The sequence below is a fragment of the Cricetulus griseus genome, assembly GCF_003668045.3.
Source record: "Cricetulus griseus strain 17A/GY chromosome 1 unlocalized genomic scaffold, alternate assembly CriGri-PICRH-1.0 chr1_1, whole genome shotgun sequence".
Lineage (NCBI taxonomy): Eukaryota > Metazoa > Chordata > Mammalia > Rodentia > Cricetidae > Cricetulus > Cricetulus griseus.
The window spans coordinates 228,388,174-228,410,359 of NW_023276807.1; positions in this window are offsets into that span (position 1 = coordinate 228,388,174).

Below are 22,186 nucleotides of genomic sequence, written 5' to 3' on the forward strand. Positions count from 1 at the left end.
TCTAGAGAATAGAAAGTAAATGAACACTACCAAATTCTCCTTTTACATTGTTGTCTGTTCATTTGTTTTTAATGTTTATTTGAGAGATAGACTCACATAGCCCAAGCTGGTTCCTAACTTTCCAGAGAGCTTAGGATAATGTGTTTAATAGATTATTATTTTTAAAAATTTGCATACAGTATATTTTTATCATATCCACCTAATTTCTCTTGAATTCACTTCCTCTTCCATGTCCTCCTCCACTTCATGTCCTCTTCTTTTGAAATTGAAATATAATTATAGCACTTCTTCCCTTCACATTCTTCCTTCCAACTCTTTCCATGTCCTGTCTCTCCATCCCATGCCCTATTCCTCCATTCCCTTGCAAATTCATGCCCTCTTTTTATTATTATTGCTATATTTATGCATAAATTTATACATATAACATGCTGATTCCATTTATTATGGCGTGTGTGAAAATTATTGGGCTCACCACTGTGTACTGGAAAATCATTTGGATGGTTACCCTTCAGAGAGGATAATTTCCTTTCTCAGAAGTCACTTGTTTTCCCAGAAGACATTATCTCACAGTAGATGTCCTGGGTATCTGGATCTTACAATTTCTCCATCTCTTCTTCCATGATGTTCCCTGAGCCTGAGCTGTCAGGGGGTTTGTTGCAGATGTATCAAATGAGGACAAGCACCTTGTGGTCAGTGTTCTTTACATTTTGACCAGTTGAAGCTTTCTGTAATGGTATGTGTTGCAAAACGAATCTGCTCTGAGGAGGGATAAGAGCTATAGTTATCTGTGTTTATAAGTATTTAGAATGTGTAGACTAGGGACAACTTTGAATCCTGACTTCTCTTCCTTCCATCTCCCATGTGCTAGGATTACATGTGTTTGACTGATCCTCATGTTTGACTGTTACCAAACTTATTCTATAAAGCTATTACCTTGATGCCAAAGCCTAATAAGGACACAACAAAAATATCCATTCTCCTGGTGATAATAGATGTGAAAATTATTAATAAATAACTGCAAATCAAATTTAACAACATAATAAGAGTATATGCTGGGGCTAAGTTGTTTCCTTTCAGGGTGTGGAGTTGTTCAGCATATGCAAATCAGTCAGCATACAAATAGACTTAAGGACAGGAATCACATGATTATATCAATTGATGCAGAAATAGCCTTAAGCAATATTAATATCTCTTCATGAGATAATCTCTCAAGAAAGCAAGAATAGAAGGCATATACCTCAACCTAATAAAAGCTATATGAAATTAACCTATATCCAAAATTATATTAAAAAAGGAAAACTGAGAGTATTTTCTCCAAATTCTGGAATGAATTAAGGATGCCCTCTGTCTCCACTCTCATTTAATATGGTTCCTGAAGTCTTCACTAGAACATTAATATGAGAAAGAAATAAAAGGATAATGAACAAGGAAAGAAGCCAAATTTTTCCTAATTGTAGTGATCCTATACTTAAAACCCTAAAGACTTCAAAGGAAAATTTTTTACAACTGAGAAACATATTCATCAAGATATCAGGATACAAAATCAAAACACAAAAATCAGTTATTCTATGCACCAATAATGAACTTGCCAAGAAACAAATCAAGAAAAAATTACTATAGTTTAGTAATAAATAAAATATTGAGGAATAAACCAAATTAAGTAGGGCAAATCCTTCTACAGGAGAAACTTCAAAACAATCAAGAAAGTGAAGAAGGCAGTAGAAGAGGGGAAGACCTTCCATGCCCATGGGTTGGGAGAATTAATATTATGAAAATGGCTATATTGCTGAATGTGATCTATAGATTCAGTGAAATCCCTATCACAGTCACAATGATAGTCTTTATATACTAGCAAAAAGTCTAAAGCCATATAGAAGCACAAAAGATTTTGAATAGCAAGGTCTATCTTCCAGTCATAACAATGCCAGATGTATCAAATATCTGATCTCAAATTATATTATGGAACATAATAACAAAAGCAGTGTGATACTGTTTCAAAAAACAGAGAAAACAGGAATAGAACAGAAGACCAAGAAATAAACCCACACCCCTATATCCACCAAATCTCTAAGGAAGGCATCAAGGACAGCTATTGGTGAAAAGATGGCCTTTTAAAGAACTGTTTCTGGGCGAACTAGACAATATTAGGCAGAAGAAGCTAGATCCATATATCTCTCCCTGTGCAAAAATAAATGAAAAGGGGTTCAATGGCCTCAGTATAACATTTGAAAATTTGACAATACTGGAGAAAACATAGGCCTTGCATGAGATTAAAACGCATCTTTGCAGAAAAAGAAGCAATCACCAGAGTGAAGAGACATCAGCTAAACTGGAAAGATCCTGTGCCAGCTACACATCAGATAGAGGATCAATGTCTAGAGGGTATGAAGAATTGTACACTCCCAAACCAAATCATCCAGTTAATAAATGGGCCACTGAATTGATAACTCTTAAAAAGAAGAAATACCAAAGGTTAAAATGTATCTGACAAGGAAATCAGCATCTTTAGCCATCACAAAATGCAAAATAAAACTGACTTGAAATTACACTGCATTCTGGCTTGAATGACTATTATTAAGAAATGAATGGTGATCCCTGCCAAAGATCTGCAGGACGATCCCTTGTTCACTGTTAGTTTTATTGTGAAAAATACCGCACTATGGAAATCAGTATGGGTGCTTCTCAAAACACTCAACGTAGAGCTTCCATATTTCCAAACTCTGCTGTTCTTGGGTACACTCTTGAAGGATTTTAAATCACTATACCACAGAGATACTTGCTCAGCCACATTTATTACTGCATTATTCACAATGGCCAGGAAAAGCCAAAATGTCCATCAGCAGAAGAATGGTTAAAGAAAACATGAGGCATTTGTGTAATTCAACATTCCATTCAACTATAAAGTAAAATGAAATCCTGACATTTGTAAGAATTTGGATGGGTCTGTAAATCACTATGTTAAGCACTATGTGCTCTCTCATAGGTTGGAACTTAAATATATGTGTTTGTGTGTATGTTCTAACTGGAAAGGCAATCATAAGAAGGGAAGATATCCTAAATGGGAGGATAGAAAGGGTACTAGAGAACACACGAGACAAAAGCCTAAGTTGCATCTGAAGAGCTATCTAGGGGAAGGAAGGAAATCAACCAGAGTTGGGCAATGATCTTGGGGAGGACCTTGGTTGTCGGGGGGCAAATTAGAACAAAGTATAATAAATATATATGAAAATTCTGTACAGAAGTCCATCATTTTGTATGGCAACTTCAAGAATTAATAATAAAAGAGACCATGTACATATCCTGTGGCATCCACCATTTCAACTCAAGTTTAACAACTTCCTTCATGTAGCTTAACCCTAAGCCCAGGTCCTACTCTGTGTACTTACACACACACACACACACACACACACACACACACACACACACACACACACACACACACACACCAGTGCAGCAATATGTCACCCTGACATCATATTCTTGCTCTCTTTCGGTATGACAGTATAGGAATATATTTTATTCAATGGGAAGTAATCTAAAACTGGTATCTATTTTATTATTCAAACTATCCCAACTTGGCTAGTTGAAGCCCCTTCAGACTAATGACTGTGTCTTTCTACATGCCCCCATGGGTGACTATGTCAGAAGAAGAGGCGGTAAACTTGTTTTAATTTTCTGAAATGCAGGATATTCTAGCTCTTATTATACCTGTCCTTCCCAGGCCCAGATGTTCAGATCCCGAGTCTAAAGTGACTGAGTTAAACTCCAGGGAGTTCAGCTAGATCTCTATATTTTAAAATAAAATACCCCAAGTTTTCCCAGAGTTCAGGTGTCTATACAAAGTGGGGGAATATTTGATAAGAATGTTTAGAAAAGATCTCAGCATGTTAATGATCGGGTTTCATGTCCCTATCATGGATAATTGATTCCTTCAAGGCTGTTTTACAGTTGCAGAGGAACAGTATAACAACCAATTATCCTACAGAAATGCTACACTGTTCACTGGTCAGATTGTGACAGGGTGCCTTTTTCTTTAGTACCTCCCTGTGAGGTGGTTTTAATCTGTCTTAATGACTCAAATTTACTGTCTCTTTTCTCTCTTCCTTCCTCTCTGATTTAAGAGACTTAACACAAAGGGCTTTCGATAAATTACCAGATTATGTCAGGGGAAGCAATTGTTTAGTGTTGCAGAATATTTGTTTAACTATGTAAGATTGTGTTGCTTTTGTTTATGTTGTGGAATATTTAACTATGTGAAGATGTATTGTATTTGTTTAATTATGTAAAGAAGTGTTACTGTATTTCCTTGACTACCTAAGGCACCTGACTGATCTAATAAAAAGTGGAACAGACAGTAGTGAGGCAGATGTATAAATGTATATATACATCTGTATATATGTGGGACTACTGGGTTTGGAGGGTAAATAGGAAGAGGAATTTAGGCTCAGAGAAGAAAGAAAAGAGATGCCAGTGAGTTGCCATGAACCAGCCAGCCAGACACAGAGAAAGCAGGAAGTTTGAAGCCGACACAATGTGGGGTCAGAACTAGATTGATAACAGGTAGTTTATTAAAGAATAGTACTCACGAAAGGAGCCAGTGACCAGGTTTACACAAGATGCCTGCTTGTTTGCTCAGTCAGGTAGAGGAGAGAAAAGAGAGCCATGTGAGCACCTCCCTCTTACTTAAACCCTTGCTACATCACTCTGACAATGCCCAAGCAGGTGTGGTCAGTGGCACTTGTGGCCAGCCCCAAGCAGGTGTGGTCAGCAGTACCTATAAACAGGATTTCTCCCTACAATTTCCCTTTTAGTATAAAGAGGACTTAACAGTGAAAATTATCTATAATTAACAATCATAAAGGTGAATTACAAGAAGATATAACAATCTACTTATATCACATCCTAACTGTATCTCTTCTGACTAAACCCTAAAGTCATCTGAAAGAGATGTCTAAGCCTGAACACCTCTTTCCAAACTCAACCCTAAACAATAGCAAACTAGCCCTAACTAGGTTAGAATATCCTTAATGACAACAGTGGGGAAAGGGGGCATAGTATTCTCCAAGTTACTTCCTGCTGAAATGGGATTATGAAAGCCTCATGGGGTCCTTATAGGAAGAAAATGTTAGAGTAGTGAAAGTCTTCAATGGTTTATTTCCAGTCCACGTTTGGTGGGAGGTGCTTGATTGAAGGTCTAGATTGAAGTCCTTATCTTGATTGAAGTCCTTATGATGAATGAAGTCAGTACCCAAAGCTCTGGCTAGAGTGTCCATTCAAATGACTCAAGTTGAATCCAGTGGACTCGATAAGGTGTGGCCCATTTTCTTTCTGGAAGTTCAAGGATTGCTGTTAGGAAGTTCTTCAGTTGGCTGTGGGGAACTTAGTAGATGACCTGTCATTTCTCCTTGACCAACCTTGATAGTATCCAAAGCTTTTCTTCTCCTGTGGAAACAAAGGTGAAAGAAACCCCTTCCCCAACTTAACACATGTCCTGGTTTCCATACAGAGGTCAGTACATACTTGAAGTATACAGGCTGATTCGGTTCATCAGTTTTTTTTCTGTAGTGCAATGTCTTTCTGTAGTTGTTTGTCCTTTCTCATTGGCATTAAGAAAGTCTAATGTTGATAAAGTATTATGTAACCTATGTTTGGGGGTCTTTGTTCCCCCTGCCTGTTTATGGAGCATTCCTTTCAGTGTTCTATTACATCTCTCTACCACTGCTTGTCCTCTGGGATTGTGTGGTGTACCGGTTACATGCTTTATGTTATAATATTTGAAAAATGTTCCAATTTAGTGGAGACATATGCTGGAGCATTGTCAGTTTTTCTTTGTGCAGGTATACTCATAAAGGCCATTACCTCTAACAGGTGTGTTTTAACAGAATCAGCCTTTGCAGGGCTAAGAGCAGTAGCCCATTGAAATCCTGAAAATGTGTCTATACTATGATGCACATATTTTAAATTTCCAAATTCTGCAAAGTGAAAGACATCCATCTGGTAAACCTCATTTCTCTGAATGCCCTTAGGATGACAGCCTGCTGGCAAAGGAGCTTGATTATAGAGTGAACAGGTAGGACAGTTTCTCACTATCTCCTTGGCTTGTTGCCAAGTGATGGATAAATCCTTTTTTTTTTTTTTTGACTTCTTTTTTATATTAGTTCAAATTAGGAACAAACTTGCTTCACATGTCAATCCCTTCTCTCTCTCCCTCCCCTCCCCCAAACTCCCACCATCCCTCTCCCCCTCCCTCCTCTGCTCCCCATGGAGGGTGGGGCTCCCCAGATTCCACAACATCATCCTGGGCCGGGCCTAGGCCCTCCCCCATGTGTCCAGGCTGAGAGAGCATCCCTTCATGTGTGATGGGCTCTCAAAGTCCCTTCTTATACCAGGGAAAAATACTGATCCACTACTAGAGGCCCCATAGAGTGCCGAGGCCTCCTTGTTGACATCTACTTTCAGGGGTCTGGATCAGTCCCGTGATGGCCTCCCAGACAGCAGTCTGGGGTCCATGTTCTCCCCCTTGTTCAGGTCAGCTGTTTCTGTGGGTTTCATCAGCCTGGTACCAACCCCTTTGATCTTCATTCCTCCCTCTCTGCAACTGGGTTCCAGAGTTCACTTCAGTGTATAGCTGTGGATGTCTGCCTCTGCTTGACTACTTTATATGCCATCCTAGAGCCCTCATCCAGTGGAGAAATCCTTTTTTTAAATCTTTGCTATTTACATGCATGGTGTTTCTTATGAAATTCTGAGGCTTCTAGCACACTTCCTATTAATAAACGATCAATTTCATCATTGCCTTGTGCTAGTGGGCCTGGCAGACCTGTGTGGGATCTGATGTGTTTTATATATATATGGGGTGGGTTCTGTTCTTGATTGTTTCCTGTAATTATATAAACAGTGAAGTTAATTCTGTATTGTCAGGAAGAAATTCTGCAGTCTCCATGTGTAAAACGACACTCTCTACATATTGAGAATCAGTAACTATATTGAGAGGCTCTGTAAAATGCACAAGTATCATAAGAATTGTGTATAATTCTGTCTTCTGTACAGAGGTATATGGACTTTGAAGTACTTTACTTATCTCTCTTGATTTATATCCTGCCTTACCTGATTTGTTGGCATCAGTGTAGAAGGTGAACTCCAGAAATAGGTGTTTTTCTTACAATACATGGAAGGATCCAGATTGTCTTTTTTATGAATTTATCTCTGCCAGTTTTGGGATAATTGTTACCAAAAAGTCAGTAAAAGCTATCTGCCAGTATTCATTGTCCTTCCATAAGGAGGAAATTTCCTCATTAGTTAAAGGTACTATAATTTCTGCTGGGTCTTTTCCAGCAGTTGACAAAGTCTTTTTGTTTGTTTGTTTGTTTGTTTGTTTGTTTTGTTTTTTTTGCATTTTTTATTAAATTATTAATATTTTCACATGTACTTTCCCTCTCCCTCTCCCTCCCCCCACCCCCATTCCTTCTCCCCCACCTCCAACCTACCCCCCACCCCATCCACCCACCACTCCCCAGGCAGGGTAGGGCCCCCAACCAGGGCTCCACCAAGTCCACCAAATCTTCCTGTGCTGGGCCTAGGCCCCTCCCCATGTGTTCAGAGACAGAGCGAATCCCTTCAAGAGGGATGGGCTCTCGAAGTCCCTCCCACCCACCAGGGCAAAACGCCAGTCCACCTCCAGAGGCTCCCAGGAGTGCAGGGGCCTCCCCATTGGCATCCATGGTCAGGGGGCTGGATTAGTCCTGTACTGTCCTCCCAAAGAGCATCTGGGGTCGATATGCTTTCCCTTTTTCAGGCCAACTGTTTCTGTGGGTTTCTCCAACCAGGTACAGACCCCTTCGTTCTTCATTCCTCCCTCTCTTCAACTGAGTTCCAGATTTCAGCTCAGTGTATTTCTGTGGATGTCTGTCTCTGCTCTCATCAGCCACTGGATGAGGACTCTAGGATAGCATAGAGAGTATTCATCAATCTCATTCTAGGGGAAGGGTTTCTAGGCCATCCTCTCCTCCACTGCCCAGACTGTCAGATCGTGTCATCCTTATAGGTCTCTGGAGATCTTCCTAGTTCCAGATCTCTTCTCGGACCTATAGTGGCTCCCTCTGATATGGTATCTCTCATCCTGCTCTCTCTCCTCTATTCTTCCCCCAACTCAATATATCTGCTCCTCCATTTCTTCTCCTCTACTCTTCATCTTGTGCTCTTATTGTGGCAGCACCCACTCCCCTACCCTCATGCTCTCAATTAGCTCGGGAGTTCATGCCACTTCCCATTCCTGGGGTCCATTTATCCCTTAGAGTCATTCATGATTTCTAGTTTCCTTGGGGTAGAGGATTATAGGCTGGTAAACCTTTGCTCTATGTCTAAAAATCATATATGAGTGAGTACATACCATGTTTGTCTTTTTGTGATTGGGTTACCTCACTCAGGATGGTTTCTTCGAGTTCCATCCATTTGCCTGCGAATTTCAAGATTCCATTGCTTTTTTCTGCTGAGTAGTACTCCATTATGTAAATGTACCATATTTTCTCTTTCCATTCTTCAGTTGAGGGGCATTAAGGTTGTTTCCAGGTTCTGGCTATTACAAACAATGCTGCTATGAACATGGTTGAACATATGTCCTTGTTGTATGGACAAGCAGTATTTGGGTATATACCCAAGAGAGGAATGGCTGGATCTTGAGGTAGATTGATTCCCATTTTTCTGAGCAACCGCCATACTGATTTCCAAAGTGGTCTTACAAGTTCACACTCCCACCAGCAATGGAGGAGTGTTCCTTCTTCTCCACAACCTCTCCAGCATAGGTTGTCATTGGTATTTTTGATTTTAGCCATTCTGACAGGTGTGAGGTGGTATCTCAGAGTTGTTTTGAGTTGCATTTCTCTGATGGCCAAGGATTTTGAGCACTTTCTTAAGTGTCTTTCAGCCATTTCAGATTCCTCTGTTGAAAAATCTCTGTTTAGTTCTGCACCCCACTTTTTAATTTCATTGTATGGTGTTTTGGTGGCTAGCTTCTTGAGCTCCTTGTATATTTTGGAAATCAGTCCTCTGTCAGATGTGGGGCTGGTGAAGATTTTTTCCCATTCTGTGGGTGGTCGTTTTGTCTTACTGACTGTGTCCTTTGCCTTACAGAAGCTTCTCAGTTTCAGGAGGTCCCATTTATTAATTGCAGACCTCAGTGTCTGTGCTTCTGGCGTGATGTTCAGGAATCGTTCTCCTGTGCCAATTTGTTCAAGGGTTGTTCCCACTTTCTCTTCTAAAAGATTCAGTGTGGCTGGGTTTATGGAGAGATCTTTGATCCATTTGCACTTAAGTTTCGTGCATGGTGACAAGTATGGATCTATCTGCAATTTTCTGCATGTTCGAATCCAATTGTGCCAGCACCATTTGTTGAAGATGCTATCTTTTTTCCATTGTATGGATTTAGCACCTTTGTCAAAAATAAGGTGTTCGTAGGTGCGTGGGTTAATATCTGGGTCTTCAATTCGATTCCATTGGTCTATCTGTCTATTCTTGTGCCAATACCAAGCTGTTTTCAGAACTATGGCTCTATAGTAGACCTTGAAGTCAGGGATGGTGATGCCTCCAGAGGATCTTTTATTGTAAAGAGTTGTTTTGGCTATCCTAGGTTTTTTATTTTTCCATATAAAGTTGAGTATTGTTCTTTCAATGTCTGTGAAAAACTGTGTTGGGATTTTGATGGGGATTGCATTAAATCTGTAGATTGCTTTTGGTAGAATTGCCATTTTTACTATGTTAATTCTGCCTATCCAAGAGCACGGGAGATCTTTCCACTTTCTGGTATCTTCTTTAATTTCTTTCTTTAAAGTCTCAAAGTTCTTATTGTACAGGTCTTTCACTTTTTTGGTTAGTGTTACCCCCAGATATTTAATGTTGCTTGTAGATATTGTGAAAGGTGATGTTTCCATGATTTCTTTCTCATTGAGTTTATCATCTATATACAGTAGGGCTACAGATTTTTTTGAGTTAATTTTGTATCCTGCTACCTTGCTGAAGGTGTTTATCAGCTGTAGGAGTTTCCTGGTAGAGTTTTTCGGGTCACTTATGTAGACTATCATGTCATCTGCAAATAGTGAAAGTTTGACTTCGTCCTTTCCAATTTGTATCCCTTTGATATCCTGATCTTGTCTTATTGCTCTAGCTAGAACTTCAAGTACAATATTGAAGAGGTATGGAGAGAGTGGACATCCTTGTCTTGTTCCTGATTTTAGAGGAAATGCTTTGAGTTTCTCTCCATTTAGTTTGATGTTGGCTATTGGTTTGGTGTATATCGCGTTTATCATGTTTAGATATGTTCCTGTTATTCCTGTTCTCTCCAAGATCTTTATCATGAAGGGATGTTGGATTTTGTCAAAGGCCTTTTCAGCATCTAGTGAGATGATCATGTGGTTTTTCTTTTTCAGTTTGTTTATATGGTGGATTACATTGATGGTTTTTCGTATATTGAACCATCCTTGCATCCCTGGGATGAAGCCCACTTGATCGTGGTGGATGATTTTTCTGATATGTTCTTGGATTCGATTAGCCAATATTTTATTGAGTATTTTAGCATCAATGTTCATGAGAGATATTGGTCTGTAGTTCTCTTTCTTAGTCTTATCTTTGTGTGGCTTGGGTATCAAAGTGATTGTAGCCTCATAGAAAGAGTTTGGCAATATCCCATCTGCTTCTATTGTGCGGAACAGTTTGAGGAGTATTGGTATCAGCTCTTGTTTGAATTTCTGGTAGAATTCTGCAGTGAAGCCATCTGGTCCTGGGCTTTTTTTGGTTGGGAGGCTTTTGATGACTGCTTCTATTTCATTAGGGGTTATGGGTCGATTTAAATTGTTTATCTGATCTTGATTTAATTTTGGTAAGTGATATTTATCCAGGAAACTGTCCATTTCCATTAGATTTTCGAATTTTGTGGAGTACAGATTTTCAAAGTATGACCTAAAGATTCTCTGGATTTCCACAGTGTCCGTTGTTATATCCCCCTTTTCGTTTCTGATTTTGTTAATTAGTGTGCTCTCTCTCTGCCTTTTGGTTAGTTTGGCTAGAGGTTTGTCTATCTTGTTGATCTTCTCAAAGAACCAACTCTTTGTTTCATTGATTCTTTGTAATGTTTTCCTAGTTTCTACTTTATTGATTTCAGCTCTCAGGTTGATTATTTCCTGGCGTCTACTCCTCCTTGGTGAGTTTGCTTCTTTTTGCTCTAGTGTTTTCAGTTGTTCTGTCAGTTCTCTAATGTGACTTTTCTCTAGTTTCTTCATGTGAGCACTTAGTGCTATGAACTTCCCTCTTAGGACTGCTTTCAGAGTGTCCCATAAGTTTGGGTATGTTGTGTCTGCATTTTCATTAGAATCTAGGAAGTCTTTAATTTGTTTTTTTATTTCTTCCTCAACCCAGGAATGGTGCAATTGGGTGTTATTCATTTTCCAAAAGTTTGCAGGTTTCCTGCCATTTGTATTGTTGCTGAATTCTAGCTTTAATGCATGGTGGTCTGATAAGATACAGGGGGTTATTTCAATTCTTTTGTAATTGTGGAGGTTTGCTTTGTTGCCTACTATGTGGTCAATTTTGGAGAAGGTGCCATGTGGTGCTGAGAAGAAGGTATATTCTTTTGAGTTTGGATGGAATGCTCTATAGATATCCGTTAACCCCAGTTGGGCCATGACTTCTTTCAGATCCTCTGTTTCTTTGTTAAGTTTTTGTCTGGTGGTCCTGTCTAGTGGTGTAAGGGGGGTGTTGAAGTCTCCTACTATAAGTGTGTGTGGTTTTATGTGTGGTTTGAGCTTTAGTAATGTTTCTTTCACAAATGTGGGTGCCTTCATATTTGGGGCATAGATGTTCAGGATTGAGACTTCATCTTGATGGACTTTTCCTGTGATGAGTATGAAATGCCCTTCTTCATCTCTTTTGATTGATTTTAGTTTAAAGTCCAATTTGTTAGATATTAGGATTGCAACACCAGCTTGTTTCTTGAGCCCATTTGATTGGAAAATCTTTTCCCTTCCTTTTACTCTGAGGTATCGCTTGTCTTTGAAGTTGAGGTGTGGTTTTGTAAACAGCAGAAAGATGGATTCTGTCTTCGTATCCATTCTGTTAGCCTATATCTTTTTACGGGTAAGTTAAGGCCATTGACATTTAGGGATATTAATGTCCATTGTTCATTGGTTCTTGTTTGGTTTGGATTTATTGTTGGTGGTGTCATTGTGTGTGGATTTTGCTCTCCTGCTTCTTTTTGTGTTTGGCAATATTAGATTATCTATTGCCTGTGTTTTTGTGCATGTAGTTATGTTCCTTGGGTTGGAGTTTTCCTTCCAGAACCTTCTGTAGTGCTGGATTTGTGGATATGTATTGTTTAAATCTGTTTTTGTCATGGAAAATCTTGTTTTCTCCATCTATAGTGATTGAAAGTTTTGCTGGGTACAGTAGTCTGGGTTGACATCCATGCTCCCTTAGTGCTTGTAGTGTATCTATCCAAGACCTTCTGGCTTTCATAGTTTCCATTGAGAAGTCGGGTGTGATTCTGATTGGTTTGCCTTTATATGTTACTTGGCCTTTTTCCTTTGCAGCTCTTAATATTTTTTCTTTATTCTGTAGATTTGGAGTTTTGATTATTATGTGTCGGGGGGACTTCTTTTTGTGGTCCAGTCTGTTTGGTGTCCTATAAGCTTCTTGTACTTTCATAGGCATATCTTTCTGTAGGTTGGGGAAGTTTTCTTCTATGATTTTGTTGAATATGTTTTCTGTACCTTTGAGCAGTGTTTCTTCACCTTCTTCTACACCTATTATTCTTAGGTTTGGTCTTTTCACGGTGTCCCATATTTCCTGTATATTTTGTGTTAGGGATTTGTTGGTCTTGAGGTTTTCTTTGGTTGATGAATGTATATCCTCTAGCGAGTCTTCAATAGCTGAGATTCTCTCTTCTGTCTCTTGAATTCTATTAGTTATACTCACATCTTTAGATCCTGATCGTTTATCCAACCTTTCCATTTCCAGCATCGCTTCATTCTGTGTTTTCTTTAATGTGTCTAATTCAGCTTTCATGTTTTGAACTGTTTCAAGAGCTTCCTTCACTTGTTTGGTTGTTTTATCTTGGGTTTCTTTAGCTTCTTTAAGAGATTTGTTTATTTCTTGAATATTTTGGTTTGTCTTTTCCTCCATATCGTGTAATTTTTTGCTTACTTTTTCTTCTATTTCTTTAAGGGATTTTCTTGTTTCCTCTTTGAAGGTCTCTATCATCTTGCTCAGATAATTTTTGAGGTCCATCTCTTCTTCATGCACTATGTTGGGCTTTTCAGATCTTGCTGGAGTGGAGTCCCTAGATTCTGGTGGTGTCATATTGGTCTTTCTGTTGTTGAGCAGGTTCTTATTCTGTCTTCTTCCCATATCTTTTTCCAGTGAGTGCAGGTAGGATCTCTCTATCTCCTCTTGTTACTCTGTCGTGTGTGTGGGCCAGGAATTCAATGTCCGAAACTCTGGATGGTTTTGCCTCTCCTCGTAGCCTCCTCACTCTGATGGCGTTAGGCCTCTTGGAGGATCGGTCGCCGGGAATGGAATGAAGAGTGGCCTGTACCCAGATTCGGGGAGCTCCTCCCTGCCTGGACGTGTCTGTTTCAAGCAGGGACGAGCCTGGAGGGATCTGGGTGAATGGCGTTTAGGACAAGAATTGGGTAAAAGCAGGGGGTGGCTCACCTGGTCTGCGATGAGTCCACGGAAAGGGAAGGAAGAGTGTCCTGAACCAAGCCAGATTCAGGAAGCTCCTCCCTGCCTGGGCGTGTCTGTTTCAAGCAGGGGCGAGCCTGGAGGGATCTGGGTGAATGGCGCTTAGGACAAGAATTGGGTAAAAGCAGGGGGTGGCTCACCTGGTCTGCAATGAGTCCACGGAAAGGGGGACAAAGTCTTAATTTGCCTTTTAGAATCAAATCAGATATCTTTTCTTTGTAGGTCTTTAGCTTTTTATTCTGTTTATGTGGCAGAAATATCCATTCTAATATAATAGTTTCCCTCTGCATCAGAATCCCTGAAGGGTATTCTCTGGATGGTAAAATAACAAGAATACAGTCTAAATTAGGGTCCACATGGTCTACATGTGCGTCCAGTATTATGTTTTCCATCCATTGTAATTCTCTTTCTGCTTCAGAGGATAATATCTGTGGACTGTTTAAGTCCTTTTCCCCTTAAAGACTATTTTTTAAATGCTTTAAGTCATGTCCTTCTACTCCAATTATTGTCAGTAGTTGAGAAATTTCCCCTAGCAATTACTGCAGACCATTAAGAGTTTGATAACTTTTTGCAGCCTGATTTTTTGTAAGTCTATCTTGTAACATAAATAATTAATAGAATCTCCTCTTTGTGTCTTTTTTTGTGGCAATCTGAAATTCCTTAATGAGGTAGAAAGTCCTTCACTGTTTCAAACATCTATTCTAATGTTTCCTTCATAGAATCTGACAACAAAATGTCATCTATATAATGATAAAGTATGGATTGTGGAAATTTCTTATGAAGTATCTCCAAAGGTTTTAGTATGAAGTGCTGGCACAAGATAGGGCTATTTAACATTCCCTGTGGCAAAACCTTCCACTGAAATCTCTTAACTGGCTCTGGTACCAAGAATTTGAATTTTCCCCTATCCTTTTCTTGTAACAATATAGTGAAGAAACAATATTTTAGATCAATGACTATGATAGGCCATCCTGTCAAGGCCAGCATGTCTCAGCCCCAAGCCATGGTAGCCATGAGGTTTGGCCTGAGTGGTGGATCCTGAACTTGGAAATTCCTAGCAACCCAACGGCTATAAAGACCAAACACAGGCATCTTGTCATCTTTTGCGGGCTCTCAGTTCCATGCTCCAAAACTAGAGTCTTTTCTTTATTCAGCATATTCCTGGCTGTTTCCTAACCATGTTTCCCTGACCCTGAAGCCATTTTTCTCTCCCTTCGGTCAACCCCTATGCCTGGTCACAGCTAACTCTCCCTGCCCTTTCTGGTTACTTATATACCTCCAGCCCTCTGCCCAGGTGCAGGCCTATTCAAATGCTTAGTTCTGTAGAGATGCAAACTAGGGGACATTCCCTACTGAGGCCATGCTATTCAATGCAGACTGGAGCTCCTGGTTAATGGAACCACTGGAAATTTCCTAATGGAATTTTCCTGGCCCCTGACAATTTCCCCCTCTTAAGTTAATAAAAAAGAAACCTGTGCTTCTGCCAACGGGACAAATGACTGTGTCTGGCTTAGGTGGCTCTCTTCAACCTACCAGGGGTGCCCGTCATGGAACCACGAATTCTGTCATGTGTGTTCTGTCTTAGGATTCCCTGTAGGCAAGGAAACCCACACCCATCTCTGGCTGGCATTAGTCTCTGTAAAACAAATAAGGTTAATGGGGAATGGGCCTGGTCCAGCTCCAAATAGTTCCTGAATCAGAAAAAAAATCCGCCAGGAGGTACCACCTGAGCTCTCATGGCTGCAAACAATTCTCCTGTGGGAAGGAGACTATAAAGGTTAAAATGGCCTTTTAAAATCTGCATGGGAATGCCTCCAGTGCCTCTGGTACAGACATGACTTAAGTTTGCTCTCTTATACATACTTCTATCCTAAGGCTTGTAAATTACACGTTACATTTTTGTTAGAAAGAACTCTGACTCCTAGTTTCTAATAACGTTTGCATATCACATATAGCAAGGTCACAGACATTAACAATTTCATCATGAACATACATTAGGGTGAGTTACAATATAATCAAAAGACAATGTTTTCACAACCCATGTGGTGTGAACAATTTCACAATTCTAAACTTTTTTCCTTTATTCCCTGCCTGGGACTCAATGCCCTTAAAAACTTTCTATTTCTTGCTTAAAATCCAAAGTTCTGAAATCTGTAAAGTTCTGAAATCAGGTTTGTAATATCATACATAGTCTTTGAATGTTAACTGAAAAGTCTTTTGTCCATGTCCAGTTTAAGCATTGTGAAGGGGCTTCTGCCACTTACTCTGCTTTAAACCTGTATCCGACTGTCCTAAATGGGTACTTTTTCCCAATGGGAAAACTGGCAAAACAGTTTTGTGTGTCTAGATGTGGCAAGAAGGCAAGCTGTTTGTTGTCCAGTTCTTAGCTCCGGGATGAGCACTCATGGATTCGGAGAGGTGGATGTAGTCTGTCTGTAGGGAAGCTGGTGCTCTGGAAAGCATCGCAAAACTGGAACTGAGTGTCTCATATCCTTCTCTGGCTGTAGGTTGGATATCCTCAAGGTTCAGGAACACAGGTTCAGTGTTTCACTCCAGCTGGTTCAGATGGTCTCCTGTGGACCCAGGGCCAGTTTTGCTCTGTTCTATGCATCTCACCAACTGCTCTGGTAGCCAGCACGCCTCGTTCTCCACCTTCGAGAAAACACAGACATGCCCTCGACCCCAGATAATTATGGGGTCTGGTCCCCTCTATTGATCTCTCCATTTGACCTCAGCAAAATTCGCCCACGTTCCAGGCATGCCAGAATCTGTCTGCAGCAGATTGCTCACTGGTATCCACATTTAAAAAGTTTAGGATAAACAGTGCATGGTTTAACACATCATGTGGAGGCTGGGGGCACAGCTGCCCCATTTTTATCTTAGATGCTGTGCTTTTAAGGAGTTATAAGCATGTTCTAAAATTCTGTGTCCTGGAGAATCACAAGGATTATCTATCTGTCTTTTGATCATTTTCCCAATGAGTACAAAATAACTAACACGCCTCATCATAATATCCATCTCTTTTGTTTATCTTTATAATTCTGGGACTCCCATGTAAGCAAAATCATCTTAAAACAGTGACTTATAACATCAAGAAATCTGAATACGTGTCAGTTGCCACGTGTATGTATTTTTAACTTGCCAAACTGTGCAATGAGTAACATCCATTTGCCATAGATGGTTAGGGAGTAGGTCTTGAGGATTCACTCCTAAATTAGCCATAGGTAGATATTGTGGACATATTCCACATTGTTTGATGATTTGACCAGTAGTCTCTCTGGTCAGGCCAAATTGTTTTCTTAGACTTTTGCTATTTTGATGAAGAAAGTTATAAGACTGTAGAGCTTTCTCTATTTAAGGCAAATCAACCAATTTTGTTAATTGATCTGTTGACTCATTTCATTTGGCTAGTAATCAGGGAAAGGCCTTATTTAATAGGTTCCCAGTGTGACCCATAAACCATGGCAATTCTCTTAGGTGAACTGCATTTTGAATTTGCTCAAATAATATTCTAACCTGACTATTACTGATCCTTGCATGGAACTGTCTCTATTACCTGAAGAGCATTAAAGACATAGTGACTATCTATACTGAAATAAATATTTCAGTATAGTAAAAGAATTATTTACTAGGAGCTGAAAGACCATGGCAACAGCTCAAAATTCTTTTATTTGAGTTGACGCCAGAGCTATCTGTTCCACCTATTCCTTTCTATCAATAACATATGCAAGCAACTCTTTCATTAGAGCCATTAGTAAAAACTAACATAGCATTTTTATAGGACTGCTTTTTACAATTTTGGGGAATATAAGGATGTATCAGAGTAAATAGTAACAGTCTTCAAGCTGCAAATTGATTATCAATTTTTCCTGAAAACAGAGCATAGGCAATTGCCCATGAATCACTGTTTTGAAAGAGTCAACTTGTTGCTTGGAATAAGGAACATGTATCATACTTGGTTCTTGCTTAAAATACCTCCTAGAATCCATATGGCATTTCTGCATCAAGTGGGCTACTGTTTTAAAATAAGGGTTTAATACTTTGGCTGGCAAGATAGGTAGGTGTAACCATGGTAATGGTTCCTCCTGCCATAGAACAGAAGTTGGACTATGCTTTGTGGGCAGCACATAAGCTTTCAATTGTTTTGCACAGTCAGTATAATATATCTGCTGATGCTGAATAGCCTCCTCTAATTATAGAAGGACTTGTCTACCTTCTTAGTTAGCTGTCTAGATAAATTGGGATCACTACCTCTTTATAGAATCTATTTATTTTTTATAGAATCTTATTTAAAGGATTTAAAATCATTAGATGTCCCCCCAAAAGGACTCAAGCATTGAATATTTTTTAACAACTTAAAAAAAACTCACTCAAAGATTGTAAACTTTCTTTTTTAATTGTTATATATTAAGCCTTAATTTCTTTAGAATACAACATATGTCCCAAACAATTTTTGAGATTTACTTAAAGTTTCCGAGCAGCCTTTTCTAATCTAACCTTCGAAGCTGACAACCTGATAAGACCTCATTTGCTTCTTAGCTGACCTGGTCTAATTTGCATTTACATAGACATATTCAGGCTGTGAATCTAACAGGGTGGCTGTGTCCTGAGGCTTTTTCTCATAATCCTTTTTAAAATTATGTATCAACTTTTACTTTCTAGATTTTCCTTTTATAACCATAAAAATTTAGGTAGGAGGATCTGGATCCTCTCCACTGCCATATTTTACACAATCAGCCACAGATTCCTCATGCCCTTAAGCTAATGCTATAGGGTTCTGCTATCTTTTTCATTGACTATCTCCTAGGGCTCAAATCATTAATTTTTCCTGTTAAGGCATTGGCTGACTTACTGGATGCTCTTTTTAACTATATTTAAATTGATTTTGATATTTTTTAAACTATATCTGAGGGAATGTAAGTATCTTTCTAATCATATCCAAGGCAATTTAATCAATTAATTTTGTCAGCATTCATGTATTCACAATCATACACATATCAAACATTCATGTGTGGCCACACCAAACATTCATAACTTGCATACATCTCACATTTCTCTTTTTGCCTAGGTTATGATCAGTTTGTTGAAAAGAAAAATCCTTAATTGAAATTTCTCCTAACATAATAGCTATAGTTAATCCTTGAAATATGAGCACCCAAAATTTGAACAGATCTAAATTTACCTATGTTGCCTTTCTTCTCCATAAGGTTTTAAAACAGTTTCTGACCGGTTGTATCAATAGCATTTGTATACATTTGATTGGTATCAGCCAAAGCAGCATCTCCCAAGGCTGTATGTTAACCCGAGGAGCTCCAGGCTGTCTGCCCTGTCAACAGCTTTGTTGAGCCTTCCGTGGCCGCTGGCCCGAGCTGCTAGCTGAGGGTGGGTGGCTAGTGGCTGCTGCCAGGACTGACCTTGGCCTTAGCTCAACTTTTGCCCTCCAGGCCACTGAAAAATCTGTGGCTGTATTTCAGGCACAAACCTGATACCCTAGTTTCTCTTCTGTTGGGACTCTGTTTGACCCAGTACCCTTCCTGATGATGTCCAAAGCAACCTCTAGAAGGCTCTGTGAATTTCTTTCCCCCTATGCCTTGCTTTCTCTGTAGGAATAACATATTTTTAACTGAAGTTCCTGTAAGGCAGCCTCCATCGCTAATCCCTGAGTGTAAGCTAGGTTGAATACCTGAAAAATATCTTAATGAACTCGCCTACATCAGCTGTCTTTCTGTGCAGCCTTAACTCGGCCTGACATGCAGTACCAGCATTCTCATAATCTAGCAGTTTCACAATCAAACTTTCAACACCTGTGTCTCTAACTTTTTTTGGATAATGTCCACACAGGCCTAAAACAAATTCTGAACTAACTCTCTTGGTCCCTGCCTGCCCTCTATAACAAATACTCTCCTCTGACCAGCAGGCCATGGCTACCCACTTTCAATTTCCCAGGGGTGAGGCTTCTACAGAAATATTCCCTGTCAGCCCCTGGGTAAAAATTGCTGTTGGTCCATACTGGACATAAGCCATCTTTAGTTCCTTGAGCTGTTTGAATGGTATTGGCATATGTATCCTGCTTATGTTCCCCTGAGCCTCTCTGAGTCTCTCTCTCTCTGATCCAAGGAAACCTGTAAGTGATTTAGCTAAATCTTTTAAGCCTCTTAGCTCCTGCTGAAGTTTACCATTGGGTATTTGCCTCTCTGTATTCCCAGTTTAAAATGAAGGAGGTGAAGACTCTCCATCTTGGTACTTATTATCTCTCTCTTCCTGTTCATCCCAATCATTTGTCCTATATATTCATTACCATCCAGCTGCCCTTAGTAGTAAGCATGGAGTTTTCTGTTCTCCATTACATCCCTAGAGATCTCCCATGGTCCTGCATGTATGCAAGGTGGCACCTATGTCTTCCCAAGCCCCGGTGCAACTTGAAATGCTAACAGAGTCATGGCAGTGGCTTTTGCAAGTGGGAAGGATCCTTTTAAAACTCTTAAACTCTAAAATCTCCTGTTCTTGCTTTGTTTCTGCTCTCCTGGCTATTAAACTATATCCAAGTAAATAAATATACAATCATCTGATTAACAATTATCTGCCTGATTTCTCTAACCATATATATTTTTACTTTCAAGGCTAACTTACTTCTCATTACCATCTGGCTAATATTCCTGTTTCATAGTTACAATTACCTGCATTTTTTAGCCCCGAAGTTTAACTCACTACATTTTACTACTCCTGATTTTAACGGGTTTCCTTGCATGTTTGTGGTCGATCTACATTCATTGGTCCAGTGTCTGCCCTTACCACATCTCCTACATAATCCAGAAGGTGGAGGCCTTCTATATGAGACATTGTTGGAATTGGCTTGCCTACAATTTCTCCTAATATGTGCTATTCTGCCACAGTTGAAACATCTAGGATCCTGAATGATGCCTTCTCGAACCTCTGGGGATTGCTCTTCCTACCCAAGTTCCTGTTTCATTACAGTGAGAGCATTTGGCCTCTTGGTGTCTTTTTAGATCCTTGGAATTTTCTTCTCCTTCCCAAGCCTCTGTGTCAGCACTTATAGAACATTTAGCCTCTTGGTGTCTTTTTAAACCTTTTGAGATTGCCTCTCCTACCCAAGCTTCTGTATCTTGGACATTATAGTCGAGATTTAGCTGTATCAAGACTCACTCCTCTAGTGGTACTGATCTGATCTTTAAAGGAAAAAGTATTCTTTTGCATATTGGATTTGCATTTTCATAAGCAAGAAAGTATTTGAGTATTTTTCTGGTTCTGGATCTGCTACCTGTAACTCTACCACCCTGGATAGTCTTTGTAAAAAGTCAGTGAACTGTTCTGTAGATCCCTGTGTTATCTTAGTATAGGTTTCTACTCTTTTTCCTGGTTCACAAACCTTGTCCCAGGTATTTAAGGCTGCTGCCCTGCATAAGGACAATATGTGCTCATCATATCCAGCCTGAACCTGTGGATCAGCATAAAGACCCTCACCAAGAATCTTATCTTGGGGAACTTCATAATGTTTCTTTATTCCTTGAAGCTCGAGAGCTTGAATTTTTCAAGCACGGCTGATATTAGGCATTCCCAATCTATGAGTGTTATCCTATTAAAAGTAACCTACAAATTTAATAATTCTTTGACATAAGGGCTATAGAGACCATATGAGAAAACAGACTCCTTGATTCCTTTGAGGTCTTTTAATTGTATTGGTTCCCATTGATATGAAATATGACCATTTGGATATTTTTTTTGGATGGCAGTTTTTCTATCACAGTCGCTGGGAAGACAGAGTGGTGTGTGCAAAACAACATTAGGAAGGTTTTCCTGATGTTTGATTGGAATATGTGCATTGAATTGGGAGGAATAAGATTCTGTGATGTCCAAGGCTTGGAGCCTGGCTACCACAGTCTCATGAAGAGATAATCATATAAGATTATAAGAATTTCACAGAATCATTCAGTTTCCTTGTTTCTTCATTCACATGTGCTTCCTCTAAACCTTTAATATTCTCATCCTTAGATACTATCTGAATGGTATGTAAATTGCATTCTAAATATCTAATCCTAGACTCCAGCTTTTGGCCTGTGGCAATAGACTCATCAGACATGGAGTGAACTGTCTGTGCCAGTTGGCTAATCCTGTCCTGGTTCTTAGTTATCTTTCTATTCAAGGCATCAGACATGGAACAAATTTTGGTTTCTATTTGGCCATGAGTTTCTTCTACTCGTGTAAGTAGTATGGCCAGACTTAGTATCTTCAACTTCTTTATGTAAACTTTTCATGTCTTGCATTTCAGATATCAAGTTTTCCTATCTGCCTTTTATATCTTGCATCCAACTTGCTAAGCTGTCCTTTTCCCTGTGTCTCAATCCTCTGGTTAGTGATATCACCTGAACTATAAAGCTGACTGCTAACATGGTATATAGGTACATTACAGGCAAACCATAAGCCTCCTCTAACATTGAAT